The sequence below is a fragment of the Marmota monax genome, unplaced genomic scaffold, assembly GCF_021218885.2.
Source record: "Marmota monax isolate L192 unplaced genomic scaffold, Marmota_monax_Labrador192_F-V1.1 WCK01_AAM20220418_F8-fsc00033, whole genome shotgun sequence".
In the NCBI taxonomy this organism is placed as follows: Eukaryota; Metazoa; Chordata; class Mammalia; order Rodentia; family Sciuridae; genus Marmota; species Marmota monax.
The window spans coordinates 11,460,964-11,482,741 of record NW_026694282.1 but is presented as its reverse complement, the minus strand read 5'-3'; positions in this window follow the sequence as shown (position 1 = coordinate 11,482,741).

Genomic DNA, 21,778 nt, shown 5'->3' with positions numbered 1-21,778 from the left:
CAATATCAAGCAGTATATAAATTCATTATAAAATTACAAATAAATGATTGGTTCATAATTTAGAACAGGATATAATAAGTTCCACTTTAGTGAAGGTACATGGAATTGGGCTATGGTAAGGTTTTAGAGAAAAACTTATATTTGAGATAGAACTTAAGAGAAAGGTGATTCATCAGCAAAAACGTGAAGGGCTTGGTCTTTTCAGGAAGGAAATAAACATTCACTTCCCCCAATTGGCTAAATATGTAATAAAAATTGACAGCAATACTATTCATTTGGATTATAATCAATAATGTGAAATTAGGTTGGGAAGTTGTCCTTTGGTTTCCGTAAGAAATTGGTTCCAGGATCCTTTCGTAATACTCATATCTGCAGATGCTTAAGGACTTGCATACAATGGGGTAGTGTTTGTTTATAACCCATACACTTTCTCCTGCATCATTTAAATGACCACTGGATTGCTTCTGATATTTAATACAATGTAAATGTCATGTAAATATTGTAGTGTTTAGGTAATAATGACAAGAAAGAAAAGCCTGTATATGTTTAGTACAGATGCATTTTTTTCCAATATTTTAGATTCTTGGTTGGTTGAATCCACAGATGTGGCACCCCTGGATACAGAGGGCTGACTGTATTAAAGTTAGGTTTTTAATGACTTCAAGTAATGGAGTAAGGAATTTGGATTTCTATAGACACTGGGGAGTCATTTCACATTTATGAGCAGGAAAAAGTTATGATGAAAATTATGCTCCAGAAAAATAAATCCATTGCCCCCAAGATTATTGGAAGGAGAAGAGAATTGATGTAGCAAGAAAACATAAATGGATATTATGAAAAGCTAATTCATTTTTATTTAACAAACAGTTATTAAAGGTCTACCAACTGGCTCAGAAAAAAAAATTAATGAAGATCTTCATTAGATCACTCTAGTGGGAAGGTGGTAAGTGGCATACATGACATCTTTATTAAAGAACAATTTGAAAAATTATTAAATCCCAGAAATAAAAATTAATGGTTCCATACAAGTTAAGGATACCTACTGTTGCCATACAAAGATATCTTCACAAATAGTAACATGAATATATAGCACTTTATTTTTCTTATGTAGTTAGAAGACTTATACATAGACATTGCTAATACTAGTTCATCTTCTCAACAATACCATTGTACCTCCATTTTTGCTTTACTGAGGTAGAATTGATAAATAACCATTGTATGTATTGGAGCTATACAATGTGGTATTTGATATATGTATACAATATGCAATGATTTCCACAATCAAATTAATTAACATGCTCATCCCCCATGTAGAGTTCTTATTTGTGTGTGGGGGGTGAGAATATTTAAAATATACTTTTTTAGCAGATTTCAAGTATACAAAATATTGATTTTCACAATCACACTGTCCATTAGATCCTCAGAGCTTTTTCCTCTTATAACTGGAAGTTGGAACCCTTTTCATTTCCTCTACCCATGAACAACCAGGATTTTCAACTTTCCTCCAACATTCTGAAGCCACAGTCTCCCATGCTTCTGTGTCATGCTTCATGGTCACAATATCTGCCATATCTTCATCACAGCTCTTTGGTCAAGGAAATTAGGGCCAATGACAGGGTCATACAATTCTGTGAACTTTTTATAAGAAAGAAAAGTCTTTTTTTAGAAATCTTCCCTCAGATTCCCTTACTGGATCCCTTACTGGATCCCTTACTGGATCCCTTACTGGATCACAAGTCTAAAACCAGATGTAATGAAGACTTTAGAACAAGACATATATGACATGATACCCTGGGCTCAACTTGTTGCCACTCATAAAATCCACATTACAAAATCCTGATCTTGTTAACAAAGATTAAGTTGAAAACTAAGAGTGCTCTTAACAGAATTTTTCTCAGGTCACAACATGTTGGATATATATTGAATATGAGATCTTGTCTGTGTATGGGGGGTAAGAATATTTAAAATATACTTTTCTTAGCAAATTTCAAGATCATGATATGGCAATGTCATAGATGCTCATAAGAAAAAGCTATACTTAATATGGAATTAAGAATGTCTAATATGTAGGTTTATCGTCTAGGTGTTTGCACATTTTAAATTAAGCTAGCTGTTATGGTTTAGATATTAGGTATACCCCAAAAAGCTCATGTGTGAGACAATGCAAAAAAAGTTCAGAGGTCAGATGTTTGGGTTATGAGAGACTTACCTAATCAGTGTATTAGTTCTCTCATAGGGATTAGCTGGGTGATAACTGCAGACAGGTAGGATATGACTGGAGGAAGAGAGGGCCATGGCTTTGGGGGTATATATTATATTTGTGTTGAGGGAAGTATCTCTGCTTCCTGGTGGTCATGGCCTGAGCTACTTTCCTGAATCACACTCTTCTGCCATGATGTTCTACCTTACCAATCGCTCCAAGGAATGGAGCCAGCTGTCAGTGGACTGAGACTTCTGAAACTGTGAGTGCCAAAATAAACATTTTCTCCTTAAAATTGTTCTTGTCAGGTTTTTTGGTCATGGCAGTGAAAAGCTGACTAAAATACTACTCACTTTTTTCCCAAAATACTGTCTTCAAGCATATATAGTGCAAAAGTTAAAATAAAAATGATCAATAGAGTCACTATAAATAACGGAAAAGGAATCGAGAAATAGATGTGACCTGAAATGATAAGGAATGAGTCCTGTGTTTGTGACAACCTTGCTAAAAATATGATTAGGAAAGCATTTCTCATCATTTGACCTTTTTTAATGTAAATAATTTTATTTTAAGAAATAAACTTCCCATCACTGAAACAAGAAGGACATGAATATAAACATTTTGTACTTTATGTAAGAAATATTAATAGAAGAAAGATAAAAGTTATGCCCTTGAAGAGAAAAGCTTCCTACAAACTAAGTTTTCAAGTGTAATTTCCCATTTTTTCCCAGGGGGTTCATTATCTGAACCTGATCTTTTACCATTTTTAAATGATTTTAAAGTTTCAATATAGCTATTTTTTTCACTTGCAATTTTTCAAGATTGCTTTAATACACCTTTTCCTTGAAATAGGAACCATTTTTCCTTGAAGTGTGTACTGGTTTCCCACAACATTTCTATAGTACTCTAAGGTCAGTTGGCAATACTTTTGAATAAATGAGTATTTGAAATAAAAATGGGAATATTATGCTTTTGCTTTAATAGTGATTCTAAAAGACACAATAATATTGTACAGATGGAAGATTTTGCTATTATCACTAAATGGTTTTTGACTTTTGTTCTGATATTTCAAAGTACTCAGCATGGTATCATCTACATCTTGGGTCATTCAATGGATAATTGATGTTCCCATGAAAAAGACAGTTGAAATAACATTATGCTGGTACATTATTTCTGATTAGTTAAATGTCAGGATAGAGTTAAACCTGGAAAAATAAAAGACTAGCACACCAATGATGTTATTTTTTCTTAAGTATTAGAAGCTTCAAGCAACCTTTGGATAATGCTGGGTCAGAGCTAATTCATAGTTTTATCTTGGACATAGTGCCTGAATGGCATATTGTTGATTTAAAAAGAGTTGTATGCTTTTGAGACAAACTGACCAAGAAGTTGCATTAGGTATTCTGCTGTCAGAATTGAGGAGGCTGATTTCTATTCCTGCCAGACAGATGACAGCCACCCTTCTTCACAGAGGCAGTCCACATTATCATGACTGTATCATTACTTGAATAAGATTAAGATTTTCTCCAAAGCAAAGCTTGGAATCTGCTAAGGTATTTGGAAAATAAACGATCCGAAATCTCAAATTTCTATACAGTACTTTATGGAAAAAGTGATTTTCCATAAAATTCTGGTATGAAAACTTCAATGGTAAGTGATCTTCAACTGATTTGACCATGGCAGAGTGCAAGCAAGGTTCCTGAATAATATAACTGCATCCATACGTTTGATATACTCTCCAGAGTATTGTATTACACTATTAAGTGTAATACTTTTTAACCAATTTTTAATGGAGTGGGAAAGGCAGCTGTGGTCAATAGAAAGAGTTTATAAGTATACTTCTGAAATTTGAATCCATGGGTAAGTAAAATAATGTTTTACATAGAAATAGAAAAGTAAGGAAAAGAGTGTTTACGCCATTTCAGAATTGCCTATCTGCAATGCAATATGGAATTCTTGTTTCAAAATTATTGAAAACCTGAAATAAATAGAAACTATTAAAATAGAGACTATGCACCATATCTTCATTTAGAGAAAAGCAGTCATCCAGATGGAGTTCTGGAGAGGTAGGGAGAGGTCCAGCTCAGTTCACCTCATCCTGAGCTAGCTCAGTGTGGTCCTGCCTTAATCTTCACCTCCCACTAATTTCCTGTCTTTATTTGCCTTCAGACCTCTGGCTTCATATTCCACCCCCAGTCCTGAACTTACATCCCTGTACCTGACATCCAATTAAACATTGCTGGCCTACCAGACCTTGTCTCAGCATTATGCTTCCCTTATAAGCATGTGATCTAACTTGTCTATGGGGAACTTAGACAGAAAACATCTATCTTTTACATTTTAGGAGGAGGAAGTATGGTATCTGATAATACCTACCCAGGAAGACCACATTTTCCCAAAATAGCACTCAAATAGGGCTATAAACAATGTGATTAATCAAGCTCTACTTTATATGGTATGTAAATGCATATAACTTAAAGAAAGTGATTACTTAGAGCACTAGCTATGAATCACAGTGCTCCTGTGATACATTTCAGAATCCAAGGGGGTGAAAAGATCTTTTGAAATAACAAATTATATTTGCTAACACATACTGAATATGTACCATGTATCAGATATTGTCCTAAGTTTTTGTAGGAAAATTACAGCTGTAAGAGTATCTGAAAATTGATTTCTGGCTGGTTTCTAGTCTCAAAATTATGAATATAGGATTGGTAATTGAATAAGTATCACATAAATTTATATATTTCAATATCACAAAATATTTTTAAAATTTACACTTTTGAAACTTGATTTTTTTTTCTAACCTGCATTACATGATTTCCATAGGAAAATAAAGATTTGGACTGAGGTTTCTAATTAGGACATGGTGTTTAGTGGTACTCAGAATGAACAGCTCTTTCAAGTAATAAAGACCATATATATAAACCTAAATATACTAAGTAGGAAAGGATTCGTTTGAATGTCATTTAGACTCAATGCCTTTTCACATGTTTCTTCTTTCACATGAAATGAGCTTATCTATTCTTCATACAGAAATTTTTGCTCCTTTGTTGGAACCTGGCAGCTAAGGTGACTACAGTGATCCTGAAGTACTCTCCAGCATTATTGACCTGCATGGCGGTTCTCACACTTGAGTTTATCAAATTGTTAAGACAGGCAATTGGCCCTACCCTTAAAGCAGGAGCTTCAGTAGGCCCAGCACCATGAAGCCACAGCTTTGTATAATTAATGCATTCTCAGGAGATGCTACTGCTGCCGACCCAGAGACTATACTCTAAAAATTACTGAACCATGACAAAGAGATAAAAAAGACAAAGAGCATCTTCTTTCTGCCAAGTTTATTGATTAGACTCCTTCAGTTGAATGACACATAGTTTATATATTTGTTAAATTGCTTGGTTGCATTATTAAAATAAATTTATTTCTATCACTAATCTTTTCCTGATGTCAGCCTGTATGTCTAGTAGATTCTTTATACATAACATATCCAGAACTGAATTCTCGATTTCTGTCCTATTCTAATTCAAGACTGATCACTGGTCTAGTCCTGCCTAGCAAATCTTAAAAACAAGTCCAAAAAGATCAGGCAAGTAATTTAACTGTATCCCTGTGAAATCAAAACAACAACAACAACAACAACAAAAATCAGTAATACTTATAAAAATACAAAGATATCCACAATAATGTAAAACTTACAATGCTTATTAGTATATAAGCAGAAGTTCATAAATAAACAGGAAAATACATTATATTATGATGATAATAATAATTGTAATTGAAAACAATTCAAAATAGATACAGGTATTAGAACTAGTAGATGGAGCTTTTAAAAAGTAATTTTAATTGTATTCCATATGGTCAAAAATTAAGAAGAGATATAAAAGATAGTTTAAGAATCCATTCAAGAAATGAATCTATAATGTGTGAGAAAAACACTGGATATAACTAAAGATTGTACATGTTGGAATAAAAAAAACAGCATTAGAAACAATTGAAAATGAAATGCAGAGAGAAAATAGACTAAAAATTTTAACAGGTGATCAGGAAGCTATAGGACAACTTCATAAAAGCTTGATCCACATGTAGTGAGATTTCTCATGAGCAAAGAAAAGGGGGGCAGAAAATGTATGTGAATAATGTGGCTGACAGAATTTAACAGGGTGCCAAGTTTCCTCTGCCCAATGTACTCACTCTGCTTAAAGCTCAATACAATGAATGTGGTAGATTTTTAGTGTCCTAATTAGGTTGTTTTCTAGCACAACTACCCCTAAAATGTAGAGAATATTTGGGTGAGCGTTGCTAATCTCCTGAGGCCTTTGAAGGAAGAGAGCAGAACATGTGGTTGCAGAACAGAGAGGAAATGCCTTGATGCACAAGGATTCAGCATACCATTGCTGGTTTGAAGATGGAAGGGGCTATGTGGCATGAAATGCAGGCCACACCTAGGAGTCAACAGTATCTCTATCTCATAGCCTGCAAGGAAATGGGGAAATCATTCCGGAAAATGAAAGGAATTGACTTCTTCCAATAAAAGGATGAAGAGGAAGAGGAAGATTTTGTTCAGAAGTCAAGAGAGAGAGAACACAAATGAGAGAGAAACTCTATCAGGCCAACAATATAAGAAGATCAATTCTACATGCTTTTTTTTTTCCTGACCTACAGAAGTATGAATTAATAGATAGATGCTGTTGTAACTGCTAAATTTGTGCTAAATGGCTAACTACAAAAAAGAGAAAATAATGTACAAAATATTTTCCAATTTTAGAAAAACTCTAAATAACTAAAAATCTAGGCAAAACTATGTATTAAAAATATGAAGGATATGATACCAACTCATATCAAATTGCTCAAAACTTGTGAAAGTACGAAAATAAAACCGAAGCACTAAAAGCAAACACAGAGGAAAGAAATATCCCATATTAAAAATTAAAATAAAAAAACCCTGAATTTATCAATAAAATATGAAATGTCATGCCTGGATTGGTTTCACCTATTTCTTTGATCTTCTGGACTGCACTTTTCTCTGTCTTCAGGGGATTATTTAATAGAAAACTTTAGTAATCACTTCATTTAAACATCTTATAGATGTATTCAAGGGAAGTGTAATAACCCTTTTGTGAAATAAATTGAGATCTATTTGAACATGCACTTAGTACAGCTTTTAAAAAAAAAAAAAAAAAAAAAAAAAACCTAATACCAAGTGGGGAATTTATGCGATGTTTTAGTTAAACACAGTGCTTCTTCCTTCATTTCCTCTTTTTTCTCTTTCCTTTTTAAAAATATGGAACCATTTCTCCTAAATATAAAGAATGGTTGATGCCTGGACTAATAAAATCAAGGGACACAGGATATAATTCAGATATATCCTTCATAGTACTGATATGTTAAGCAACTTGGAACCTGCTGGGATGGAACTGGCATAGATCAGTGATGAAGGGGAAACATCAGGACCAGGAAAAGCCAAGGACAGAAGGGATTGCGCACCAAGGGAGCAACAGTGGTACTGTATGATCCTGAGGAATGTGATGGCGTTAGGTTAAATGACAGTGATGTCCCCCATGTATTGACTTCAGCTGTTGGTTGAAGATATGAGAAACAATCTCTAACCATCAATTGCTTAAAGCATCACACATCACTAAGAGCACCAGCTAATCATGGTTGAGTTGACAGCATAGCTCCTGTGGGTGGTAAGAAGCTAAAGCTGAAACCACCATGAAGGCTGAGTCTGTATAGGCAAACACTATGGGTCCAGTAGCCTCTGAATTTTTATACAGTAGGTATGGTCAACTCTTCTCACTTTGGGGCTGAAATTTTGTACTTTGATCTGCATTTCCTAAACACCTTGGGAAGGCTGGTTCTAGCCCTGTGAAGAAAGCCATCATGACTAAGAATGTAATGACACCATCAGCTGGCAATTTGGAGAATAATATAGGAAAGAAGGAGAGTTTCTTGCTTGTATCAACTTTTCTTTAGACTCCAAATGTCCTTTCTTGGTGGAAAAAAAAGGGGGGGGTATGGGAATGGGACAGGAAAGCACTGAGAAAGGCTATAAGCTAAGTAGTTCCAGAATACCCATTTATTTTTATCACAATTCAAAGGCATGACATACCATTTTGTCACTTTTGAGAGAAAGAAAGAGAGAGCAATTAATAGAATTGAGAACACTGAAGACTTTGTCATGAATTAGCCACTAGATAGAAGCATGTTTAAATTGCAAATTACTTTTAAAGTCATTAACCACCCCAAACTTAATAAAGTAAAATCTTCACACTATTAAAAGAGAGTAACAGATGTTGTTTTGAATGTTTAATGAAAAATATTTATCTGCTGCTATAATGTAATCCTGTTTTCCTGACCCTTTTTCCCCCTCTAGTTAGTTTTTTTATGTTTCATTTAGAAGCTCTTTTGCAAGACTACCAGTGCATTTCCCCCCCATTACTAAGGCTCAATTTTAAATAAATATTATTTTCATGGAATTCTCTATAAGGCATATTTTAAGAGCAAGAGTAAATCTATAGATGCATGAGAATAAAATAGGAAAAGGAATTTTGTCTCCAGCAAACAGGACAGATGAAGATCTGTAATTCACAGAAAAGTATGTCTAATTAGTGCAGCTTCACTCTATGACAGGGTCTAAGTGGCAAATGTGCTTTGTCTTGCATGATCCCTTTTTCCCCTGTGGTTCATTCAAAGGGCAAAATTTGTTTTTGAAACCATAAGCAACAGGGTCGCAAGTAGTAAGCAAAACTTGTACCAAGAAAACAATATTTCAGTGTTGGAGAAAAACACCCTCTTCATCAGGAGGGAAAAATCAGAGCTTAAAATGCCACAATCTGGAAGCTTCTCCATAGTACCTGTTTACAGCTGATTCATGTTCTCTCAAGCAGCAGAATGTGCCAAATGAGTGGCAGGTGGGAAAGTTATACAGAACTGTCTACATGACTTAAGTGACTGTAGAGGTATGAATAGCAAAAGCAGAGGGAATGAACCCACTTGAAATTTTTAAAAATTGAAAATTATGATAATCCTTCAACCAAGAGACAGAACTGATCTCTATCCATATAGACCTAAAGTGAAGAGTGATGGCCAATGCAGATTAGTGGCTTTTGGCTTGGAGACATATCACAACTTCCTCAATTTTGTGTGATAATATGAAGAATATATCATTGACCTCACCTTCTAGTCTCCTAACTAAATCCTAATCTTTTGCTTTCCAGGTGCAAGAAAGAAAGATAGAGATATTAGGAGAACTAGAAAAAGAGAGAGGCATCAGAAGTCAATTGTAGCCTTCCTTGCACATGCACATTCATTCCCATAAGAGAGGAACTCTTTCCTTTTAGATAGATCTTGCAGACCAGGTTCAGTGGCACATGCCTGTAATCCCAGAAGCTTGGGGAGGCTGAGGTAGGAGGATGGAGACTTCAAAGCCAGCCTCAGCAATTTAGCAAGGCCCTAAGCAATTCAGTGAGATCCTAAATAAAATATTTTTTTTAAAGGCTGGAGATGTGGCTCAGTGGTTAAGTACCTCTGGGTTCAATTTCCAGTTCTTGGTAGCAAAAAAAAAATTATAAGTAGATCTTGTAGATTGAAATATTAAACAACAGAAGCTTCCTCTTATTAGTTATATTATGTTAAAGTACCTGAGGAGCTGGAAAAAATCACCCACAAGATGGTATGGAATATAAAGATTTAACTAAAGTTAAAATTAATATAAAGATCAATTTGACAACTACTTATAGGGCATGGCTTCTATTATAGGCCATGTACCATGCCAAGTACTTCAGGATGGAAATGATCTCTAGGGGTTATAGCACAACTTCCGACTCAAGGAAGCCTTTAAGTTTAAAAGTTATGTTAGCACAAGCACAATACTAAAATAGGTAGAAAAGAAAATTTCCTTTACAGATGCTCAAAGATATTTAGATCAGGAGCTCCTAAATTCAGAGGGAAACCACAATGAGGTCTGTGGATTGAACAGGGTCTCCCCAGAGGAACGTGAGGTAGATGGATGGTCCAAGCTAGAAGATGGAATGAACCAAAGCAACAAGTCAAATTATTTGGATACGTGGAGATGACAAATTGTTCATAGAGATGAGTGTGGCAGCTGGAGTCTTAAATGTGAGACTTGTTAAGAAGAAAATTTTCCTGCCTCATATTTCTTCTATGCATTACATTCATGACTGATATATTTGTTTATTTTGAATTTGATTAAATAAAGGACAGCATACATAACAAAAACGTGAACAAGTCTTACTCTGGTTGTATCAAAGTTCCCAGAGAGAACTTTAGCTTTATAATTGCCTTCCAGATCAAAAAGTGATCTTACTGTCATGCAGAGGCCCCTGCCTCCATCTACAAAGCTTCTTTCAGTCACTCTACCCCATGAAAACTGTTTTTACCTCTACCATTATATCACCATATAGTTGTTTGTCTTAGAACTTCACATAAAGTTAGTTATATAGTAACTACTCTTGTGTTTGGCTGCTTTTTCTCAAACTTGTCTTTATCCTGTGTAACTATAGTTTGTTCCCTTTTATTGTTGGTTAGAATTCAATTTAAGGAATGTAGGAAAATAAGGAAATGTACTTTTGTTAAAGTACATTTGAACTGTTCATTTTCACATTAACTTTCCAAACAATTAAATGGATTAAAACCATCTCAATTTCAAAATTTGTAAACAAATGTAGTCACTGAAAAACTTTACTATATTCAAGTGTGAATACTATCCACAGTTTTCCTTATCTGAGATGAGTACCATCTCCATTATGAGGACTTCTCCGGTATGGGTCACTTCTATGTCCTCATAATTTCTTTTAGTTGCTTTATACACTGTTTTGTGTTGACATCCTTTTGATATCTGTGCTATTGTCTGTGAATGGAGGCATCTTCAGATATGATACTTGTATTGGCTACAGAGGATTTTTTTTTCTGCCCCAACAAACATTGAGCATTTCTACTATGATATACACATAAACACACACACACACACACACACGCACATATATATACTCATATAAAATATCTTGCAAATATTTTGCTTTCCTATTCTAGAATAACTAACTGTTGAAAATTCCTTTCATTCTCTCTGATGAAAGGAGCATTATCTTCCTCTGGAGGTTGCTGTGTTTTGAACAGGAACAACTAACTTTCAGGTTTGCCATTTGGAAGATTTCTCACACAGGAAACATACAAATTCTGTATCTATTGTCCTCAGAAGGATCATCCATCTATGGATCTGTGATTCTCACCATGTCAAGTGCCATTAATGTTCTTTGGGGGGAAAGTAGCATTTATAAATATCAGAGGCAGAAGTTCCCACCTCGGTTTCCAAACTTCATCATTATTCCTTTGGTTCCTGATGTCTGCTTCTATGTACTTTTGAGGAAAATAGAAAGAAAGGACCAAGGAAATGAGGAAGGTGGAGGACAGTGAAATGCATTACATGTACACGCAGAGAGTCAGTAAGAGGACAGACTGTTGGGAAAGCTACTCCATGGGAGCTCCAAATACTACTTGTACTTAAAAACGGAGATCACTTAATTTATTTTTTCAATTCTGGAGATGAAAAGAAGTAAAGACTGGCAGAGTGAGAAACTTTTCCTTTTTATTCATTACTATTGCACATCTAGTAATTTCTGAGAAGCTGTAAAGTCCATTTCATACCATCCATCTCAGCTACAATTCCATTGTGGCTAAACACATTCTTTATATATGACTCTTGTATCAAAAGACATATGAACCACTTAGGTAGGTCTTGCTGGTGGTTTGGAACTTAAGTAACACTAGTAATATCTCTAAGGTATGAATATAGCACATATGTCTTTAGGGGAATGGTGTTGCAATTTACAAGATACAGAGGAGTTTTTAATGGAATTTTACTGTAATATTCAGTTATTATAGAAAAAAAAACTTTCCCTTAATAATATTCAACATAACACCAATGTTACAGGGGGTGTGTTTATTATTTCAAACAATAGAGAAAAAATTTGAAATTAAATATTATAATCAAAAAAATAGAATTTTTATATAGTTAGCATCAATTGAATGTCCTTTCCTGAGCTAGTTACCTTAATTCCATAAAATTTTATGGAGTGCTAACTATCCAACATTTGTCAGGTAGGTCTTGGGAATGTAAAGCCAATTAAGTCAATTGTTATGTTTCAAGGAATTTATGGTATAACCTAAGAAGCAGTGAAAAAACAAAAAACATTCATGGTGAAATATATTTTCATGATGGAGCTACCCAGGTATATTGGAAGCCATAGGAGAGATATTTCTTTTTAATTCTTACATAAAACTTACATGTAAACTTCTAAAAGTTTGAGATGAATGAATTTGGAAGATAGGATGATGTAAGTGGAGGTTGGGGGGAAAGGCAGTTCAGAGATGAACTTTATCTCCTTAATCTTCAGAGCAGTTCTAAGTAATAGACATTATTATCCATGTTTCTCAGAAGAAATATTTGCACTATGGTTCTGATTTCTGGCTCAGTCTTTTGTGTACAAAAGACTGTTCACTCTTTTACTATACAACTCAGATCTTGAATTGGAGGTTCCATATTTTAATACCATAATTTTTTTTCATACAATACTTCATAATTTCAAAACATTTTCATATGTTACTTTATTTTAAACTCCCAACAACCTCAGAAACATAGGTACACATCTTTATCCCCATCTGCATAGGAGAAAATAATCACAGTATGGTAAGGAACTGGCCTGAGATTACCACAGATTGAAGGAGTCATTTTAACTACTAACTTTATATTATTTTTGTGCTTTTTGCATTTATTAGTCTCATAGTTAAATCAGCTAAAGTATGTTTAGTTTAACATGGACTTCTTTATTTTTTAAAGCAAAATTAATAAAAACCTCAAAAGCCAGGACTTGAAACTGGGTCAATTCATTGAAGAATAGAAAACATAGAGGCACACATACTGGGAAAGGCTATAATAATGTACAAGTGTCTTAGCAGAATACTCAAAAGATCTCACTAAAGTTCCACTTGTCTAAGCAGAGAAGCAACTTTTCCTAGCAGTTTCATGCCCCATTTCAAAATAGAACAAGCTAAAGTAAATATAAGTACATGTCTGCATAGTGTCCTTGTTTAAGTCCTTCTGTGGCCCAATTACTGTTTGATACTTCTACCTACCAGGGTAGGTAGGATTTGGGGCACTTTATTGAAACTGAAGAAGAAGAAAAGAAAGACTACTGGAGCTTCAATTTAAAGGAGGAATGCTTTGAGAGAACATGCTGTCAACTAGCCAAACTTAATATGCAGGATCACGTTAGATACATGAGAAATAATCCCACACATTTTTCAGTCCTGTCAGCTGTATCTGAGGAGTTAGCAGAATACTATAAAGTTGAGTCAATCACCTGTGTGTTGAGATGAATGGTTATCAGGGAGAGCTAATGAGTTGATCCAAGCGATATTTAAAAACCATAGTCAAATTAGTTTAGAAGAGGTTGTAATTCTCATTTTCATCATGGATTTTATTTTCCTCTGTCAAAGATGTAATAGTACTGAATAGACTCTAAATGATTTAAGGCTCCATAAGAGTCTCACTCTTCATATCTCATTAATTACTTAGTATTATAATGATGGCCAACCCCATAAATGAAAGTTCAAAAATAGACTTGAAATGATGGACTATAAACCTTGCTTTTTGCTGAGATAAATTTCAATAGAGCACAATATTTAAGATGCTTCAATACTTAATATTCAAGGAAAAGTTAATTTTGCAAAAATTAAATTCAGTGCCTTTAAATGTATAAGGTAATTATAATTTTGCAAAGCATCCTAGAATCTTTTTCTCTAAGGTCAATATTATTTCTGGCACATTTTTAGTTGTGGTAAAATAAAACAGAATACATCCTATATTTTGTCATGTAGAATATCATATTGTCTCTTTCTTACTGTTGTTTAAATATATGGGAAAAAGGGGAAGCTAAAGTAGAAAATGGGACAAATGTTTCTTTTTCATCACAAAATAATATAAATTTTAATATTTTAACCACTATCAAACTCTTTCCCAAAGTGGATTGTGTGTAAAAATAGCCTGAGAAGTTGTCAGGATTAAGGTTTGTTGGCCCCCACCTTGTCCTACTAAATCAGAACATCCATGTCGGGTCCCTGTAAAACTTTTTATTTGCATTACTCCCCATGGTCATTCTGATGCACAGCTAGATTCAAGAACCACTGTGATGAGATATTCATACCAGATACTAAATTTCTACACATATTTCCTAGTATATGTGTGTATACACATACATATATGATATTTCTTTGAAATCATTGAGTATATAAAAGGAAAGTCTATAGTAAGTAGCTTACAATCCAATATCACCATGTTAATGCTACAAAGCATTAGACACCTAGTATAATGCTTCTCAATAGCTATTTGGGTTGGTTTGGGTGATAGTCAGCCAGACAGTTTTTATGTGCCAACTTGATAAACTCTTCTATACTGCTATGAAAGAAGGCACAATGATGTCCAGGGGTAAAAAGCATGTGTCATCAGATCAGCACTTTCCCAAAGAGGCCCTGATAGTGTTGCACATGCCTATCTACACCTGTAATAATAATCATCAATGATTACAAAGGTTTTTCTATGCTTTTCTTTTAAACGCTTGCCTAAATTATGTGACATAACACACATACACATACACACACATACACAAACATGAGTCACATGTCATTAAATCCACCAAAGTTCATCGTCTGATCCATTACCTATATTTTTAAATGATCAAGACAATGACAATCACACACAAATAGTCATTCCACAGATAACAATGATAACAAAATGCTGCTTTCACAAATACAGATAATAAGACTAACAGTACACTACAACAGACCTACTTTCCCCATTGCAGAGGAGGACTAAATGCCTCCTCCTGTGCCTCTGAAGGGCTCAGTTCAAGGAAGAAAGCCTACTTAAGTTGGGGATGACATCAATCAGGTGCTATAGGGCCAGTGGGCACTGGAGACCTTCTATCAAGTTTCCTTATGAGTCACTAGTGAAGCATAGTAGTTTCCTGCCTCTAGCACTCTATAGAAAAAAATCAGGAACAAAAGAAAACAGGCAATTTGCCCCTGTCACATAGATTAATCAAGAAAAGCATAACCTTTGTATCTTAGCTGGTTTCTGATAAGGGGGAAAGGGCACTGTGATAGATACAGACAGGAATCACTTCAATCATCTTTAGCCAGTCCAGGGATATATGGCAAGGGGCTTAAAGCTGTCATTTAAAAAAATATTTTTTTCTATTAAAGTTTCTGTAATTATACCTGTGCTCCTTCTATCATACCATATTGTGAATGATCTCAGAGAAAAGAAGCAAGTTCTTTAGATCAAAAAGGAAATAACTGGGGGGAAAAAGGATCGTCTTTCTACTAAACACACAATTCTGTTGTTATGGCAACGTAAGATCTAAGAATGACACACCACATAATATGGTACCAAAGCACATTACTGTCATCAAATGTCACAATAAATGTGCTTCAGTACCTGCATATGACATACAGGAATGCTTCCTCCTCAGTGCTTTCACTTGAGGCCAAAGCAACATACTGGAATAGGAACCACATGTCATTCATCATCCTTCTTAGTGGATCTTTTTTGCATGAAGACATTCCAATAATTCCATTAAAAATCTATGCAGTGGTATGAAAAATGAGCTGCTGTTTCCTCTGTTTCCAAAGGGGACAACTACAATTGTTTATCCTTCAAAACATATTGCATGATATCTATATGCAATATGCACACTTAGGCATTCATTTGTATGTGTGCATTTGTATGTGTGCATGTGAACATATGAGTGTATATATAAATGACTTCAAATTGACTAAAACTTGACAAAAAATGTGAAGACAAAGTGAATCATACTGATTTAGACAAAACTGACAGTCATAATATACATTTCCACATTTTTTAATCTTTAAAAATATTTAGATAATAAGTACTTAAAGATGTGAGAATAAGTTCTAGTGTTCTACACCAAAATATGGTGACATGTGTTTGCAACAATTTATTATATATTTTATTATATACTTATACCAGAAGAGAGGAATTTGAGTCTCCCAAAGCAATGATACATGTTTAAGGAAATGGAAAATGCTAATTACCTAGATTTGACCATTACAAGTTGTATACATATACCAACAAGAATACCCCAGAAATACACATAATTTTTACATACCAATTAAAAATAAATGCATACAAGAGGTGAAAGGAGGAATTTTACCACTTTTATATGGTGTTACATATTTATTTATTTTCTTTATTCTTTATATTTTCTATAAAATTCTGATATGCATATGTTAAGATTAATAGTTTATCATTGGTATGTGACTTTGCCACTGAAAAGATGAGAGAGAGAGAGAGAGAGAGAGAGAGAGAGAGAGAGAGAGAGAGAAAGGTGGGTTAAAAGTCAGTAGCAATTTTCTGTAGAAGAATATGAAGAGATCAAAACAGTGGAAAGGTTAGACATCTAGGAGATCACACGTCTTAAAGAAGCATGAAGTCCTGAGCACTAAACTAGGAGGCTGAAATTGACTTCAGGGGCTCTTCCCTCTTTCATGTGGGAGCAACACAGAAATAAAAAGGAAAGGCTATGCTGAAGTGGAACCTGAGGCTTCAAAGCTCCATCCTTGGGTGTATGTTACCCTCACGCCCTTCTGCCCTTCTGCCTCTGATATTTCACCTTGATTGTGCACCCAGGTGGTTTTTCACAAACCAAGAATTTGTCACCAAAATGTGTCAAAAGGGATTTCTGAATCATGCCAGTTCGTTTTCAAAGAGTCTTTTACATTTATCCTTAGGAGCTCATTTGAACAGGAAAAAAAAAAAATCCATAAAATTGCTATTCCGTTAGTGTCGGCTAATTCCACTGCTCTGGTCCCTATTTATTTGAAAAATGTGCCATCATACAACAGTGTATTTGTGATAGGACTGAATTAAGGGTGATAATACTGAACATACTAATTTAAAATATATGGTGGGCTTCTTAGCTCAGTCAAACACATTTAATGTTTCTCTTCTCCATATTATTCTCAGCACCAACCATTTCAAGAAATAATTTAACAGTGAGTGGTAAGCTGTACACTGATAAAGGAGGGCTATCATCCCAAAAGCATTAACTATTAGTTTACTCAGAGTATCTTAAAATGCCAAAGAAAATGAAATTCTAACCTAGTAATTTAGCCATTGTGCTTAATGTATTTTCTGATGAGATCACTGCATATTACTGATGATCAAATTAAAAAGTCAGTGAAAATGGATTGGCAAATAGGAGGATTGCATAAGAAAGGCAAAGGCATTAACAGAATGAACTTGGACTTCTGTGTATGTCACAACACTCAGACTTCAATTTTTATTTAGAAGTCCAGGTTGTTGTATGGCACCCAGAGATGTGACTGACCCATAGAAACCTGAGGGTGGGGACATAATAAGATCATGTTAAACACACCTACAAACAGCTTACAACAGTACTGATAGTACCAATCACCTATGTATTGAACACTGATGCAGAACAATGCCTGGCACCCAATTAGAGAGAGTGTTAACTCTGGAGCATATGTATGGAACAGTTATAGGGGTTAGGCTTAGCATAAAGAGGCCCAAATCATCACCAACCCCTCAGAGTTTCTCTCTTCTGTGAAAAGACAAAGGAGGAAAAAACAACACACTTCTCATTTTTCATTTTTAGGTGGGACTGGCACAGGTGTGCTGCTCTTCCCTGTGGCTTTGCTCTTGGGCAGTCATGAAGAACCTTAGATTTTAAAGCATTCTCCCTCATTAATCTTCGATTTCTCACACTGTGAAGAGCCTCCACAATGAGTTCCCTTCAAAAGAGCTGGGAATGAAGGTGAGGAGAGACGGTGCTACAAATGGGAATGTGTGCACATGCACAGAACTGATAGGGTCATTTCTTAGGTTCATTCGTTGGTCTGCTCTATATGTTAAGTAAATGACTACATATAGTAAGAATTAACACTAACATTTAATCACTACAAAAATTAACTGAATAATGCTCATATTGAGGGGTGATGTACTTTGTTTATTGGATGGCATAAGTGTCCATTAACTCCAGAAGAATAAGAAAACATCAGCTTCCTTCTGCAAATATTGCTTGAAATCATCAATCTCACATACATTCAAATACACCCCACTGCCTTTCAAAATTATTCACTTTCATTTTGCTTCTCATTTCATTTTCTTTCTTTCCTAAAACTACTTTTTTCTAATCATCCTTTCTATGCAATGCAGTTACTTTACTTCTTATCTCTTTCCTATTATATCTAGTTTTACCTTACCTTTTTACTCTGATATTTTCTTCATCTATAACAAATATATGTTTTTCATATAATTGACACATCCCCTTCTCTCATGTTTTAATATTTCATTCCCTTCTTTCCCATGACAATCCTTTTATCTTCCATATTTTCTTCACCATGATATTTGTTCTTACTTTCTTTTTTTCTCTTATTCCTTGTCTTTCTCTTTTCTGTTATCATTATTATGAAAAAATATCCTTCTTCTGATTATTTATGATCTTTTTCCAAGTTTTGCTAAGATTTTTCCCATACATGAGCTCTATCCTCTGCCTATTTCCCACCATAGATACTAGAAGTGAACCTACTAATTTCTCAATCATTACAAAGGACATTTTCCTTAATAAAATGTCTTAGACTTGATTTTTTCTAGATATACTGAAAAAAGTTATCCCTTAACTGTCTGCTTCATTTGTTGGATAAATGATTAAATATACTAAAGAATAAACACTAACATGTAATTATGTGTAAAAATAATTTCGAAAAGGTGATCATAATATTGAATGGTAATATCCTTGGTTGATGTAATTACACAAGCACTTATTACCTCCAGTAGAATAAAGATCACTGGTATTGATTCAAAGATAATCAAAGGAATTGCCCAACCTTTGATGCTCTATGTTAGATTTGTATGATTGAATACTTACTCATGTATTTTATCTTTCATCAAATTCTACCACAATATCTTTTTTTTTACCACAATGTCTTTATTTATACACTAGTTAAGTGTGATAATTCATAAATGAACTTGATGGTAAAATAAGCAAAGAAGCACACTCAGGAACATGTTTCAATAATATATCTTTCCTTCATCTTTCTGTAATTATGATTTCACTATATACCAAAGGTTCCTGTCAAAAGTCACTTGTGCTATTCATTTACAAATATATTTTGTGCCTGTAAACTAATCTGGGTGTAATTAACATCTATATAACGTTTCATTTTACCGTTTATAAACAGTCATCACAATTATTGAGGATCAAGCTCTACAGAGGTCCTGAAGAAAAACATCAAACAAAAAGAGATATTCTCTAATCTATTAGAGAAAGTAAATAATGATGAAAATAAATAATGATGAAAGAACAAATCATATAAAGATATATCATTTTTAACATCATATCCAGTAAAATTGAGTTCAATAGTGAACTTCAGTAGGAAGAAAAGTTGGTACTAAAAGAAGAAATGTCACATCAAATTTTTAAAACTGAAAAAAATATATTTTTCAGTTAGTATATTTTTATAATATTTTATTGCTGCCAAGAATTGGGTTCTTTAGTAGTTTATTATTTTTCATATATATATATATATATATATATATGAAATATAATATATATATATATATATATATATATATATTTACTCATGCTAGTTTGAATAATATTCACTTAGAGTCTTAATTCATTTTTTTTTTGCTATAAAAAATTCCTGAAGCTTGGTAATTTGTAAAGGAAAGGTATTTCCAACAGCATGGCACTGTATGGTTTGGCTCTGGTGTGGGCCTTCTAGCTATATTACATGGCAAAAACATTTATGAGACAGGAGGAGAGAGAGAGATTTAGGCCCAGGCATGCTCTTTTTAGAACAGCCCATTTTTATGGAAACTAACCAGAGTCCCAAGGAACTACAGTGCACTCTTCCAAGGCTGATGCCCCCCATGACTTGGTTACTTCCCAGTAGGCCCCACCTCTTAAAGGTCCTACCACATCAATTCTACCATACTGGGGACCAAACGTTGAGCACATAAAACTTTTGGGTCAAACCACAAAATCATAGCAATTGCCTATGACAGAACTTTCTTCTATAACTATACTATTTTATTTTATCTCAATGATGATATAATGTAGTCCATTTCCATTTTCTATTTCTGCATAAAATATTACCACCAAATAACCACTTATGGTAATAGACATTATTATCTCACAGTTTGGAAGATCATAAATCCTATTGACCATTCTTACTAGGACAATCCCCTTTCTATTAATCTAGAGTCAACTGACTAGTAACTTAATCATGAGAAGTAGAATCTCATCATATTCACAAGTTAGGCTTACACTCCATGGGAGGGAATTATATAAAGTTATCATATCAGGGAAATGAAATTGGAATTCATCTTCAATTTCTACCTACCATAGATCATCATGTCATTCTAATTTAAATGAGAAATCAACCTACCTTCCTCTCCCACCCCCACCTCCACTTTTCTCTCTACCAGGGATTGAACCCAGGGGCACTTAACAACTGAGACACATCCCATTCCTATCTCCCCCTCTTTTTCTCCTTTTTTTTTGAGACATGGTCTCACCAAGTTGCTCAGGGCCTCACTAAGTTGTAAGTCTGCCTTTGAACTTGCCGTCTTCCTGACTCAGCCTCCCAAGCCACTGAGATCACAGGTGTTCACCACCATGCCATGCTAAATGAGAAAATTCCTGACTTATATTTAACATTCTTCATTATGTTGGGAAATAGCATACTTATATTCATCCTTTTGGTAAAGGGCTTTTTTTTTTTTTTTTTTTTAATTTTTTATTGTGGGTTGTTCAAAACATTGGTAAAGGGCTTTTGTTACACAAAAGTATGTTTATATTTTAGTAAATGTATTTTGAGATATTTTGAGTATTGACAATAGTTTTTCCTAATTTGACCTTCTATATATATATATATATATATATATATATATATATATATTAGGTTAATCAATTTTAAAAGCAAGCAATCTTTTTTTTGGCATATAAGATCACACCCAGTGATACAGTGAAAAGCCCTATAAGTTTAAGTGACAAATGTCCTGCATATAGATAGGGCTAAAAGTTTTCATGCCATTAACAATAAATTTTCTGCAGGATCATGATTTAATGATAATAATAGAAGCTCAACATCAAACATATACAGGAACAGCCAATGTGAATACTGTTTTTTATTTACTGAGAATTTATAAAACCTGCCTCATTCCTGTCAGAACTTGATGTGAACTTGGATGAAAGGAATTCTTGAGATTTTACTCTCCTACTCAAAATCCTCCTTGGATTTTTCATCTCATAGTGAAAATCCAAAGTTCTTTTAAAACTACCACTTTTTTATTATACTATGTATTCCCCTGTTATCTGTCTTACTTATCTTCTATTTTTATCCCCTGCCCCCACCCTACTTTTGTCAAACTTGTCTTCTTTTAATTCCTTAAAAATTTAAAACACACAGCACTGTATGGCTTTTACACTGCCTGTTAATTTTCCTTTTTCT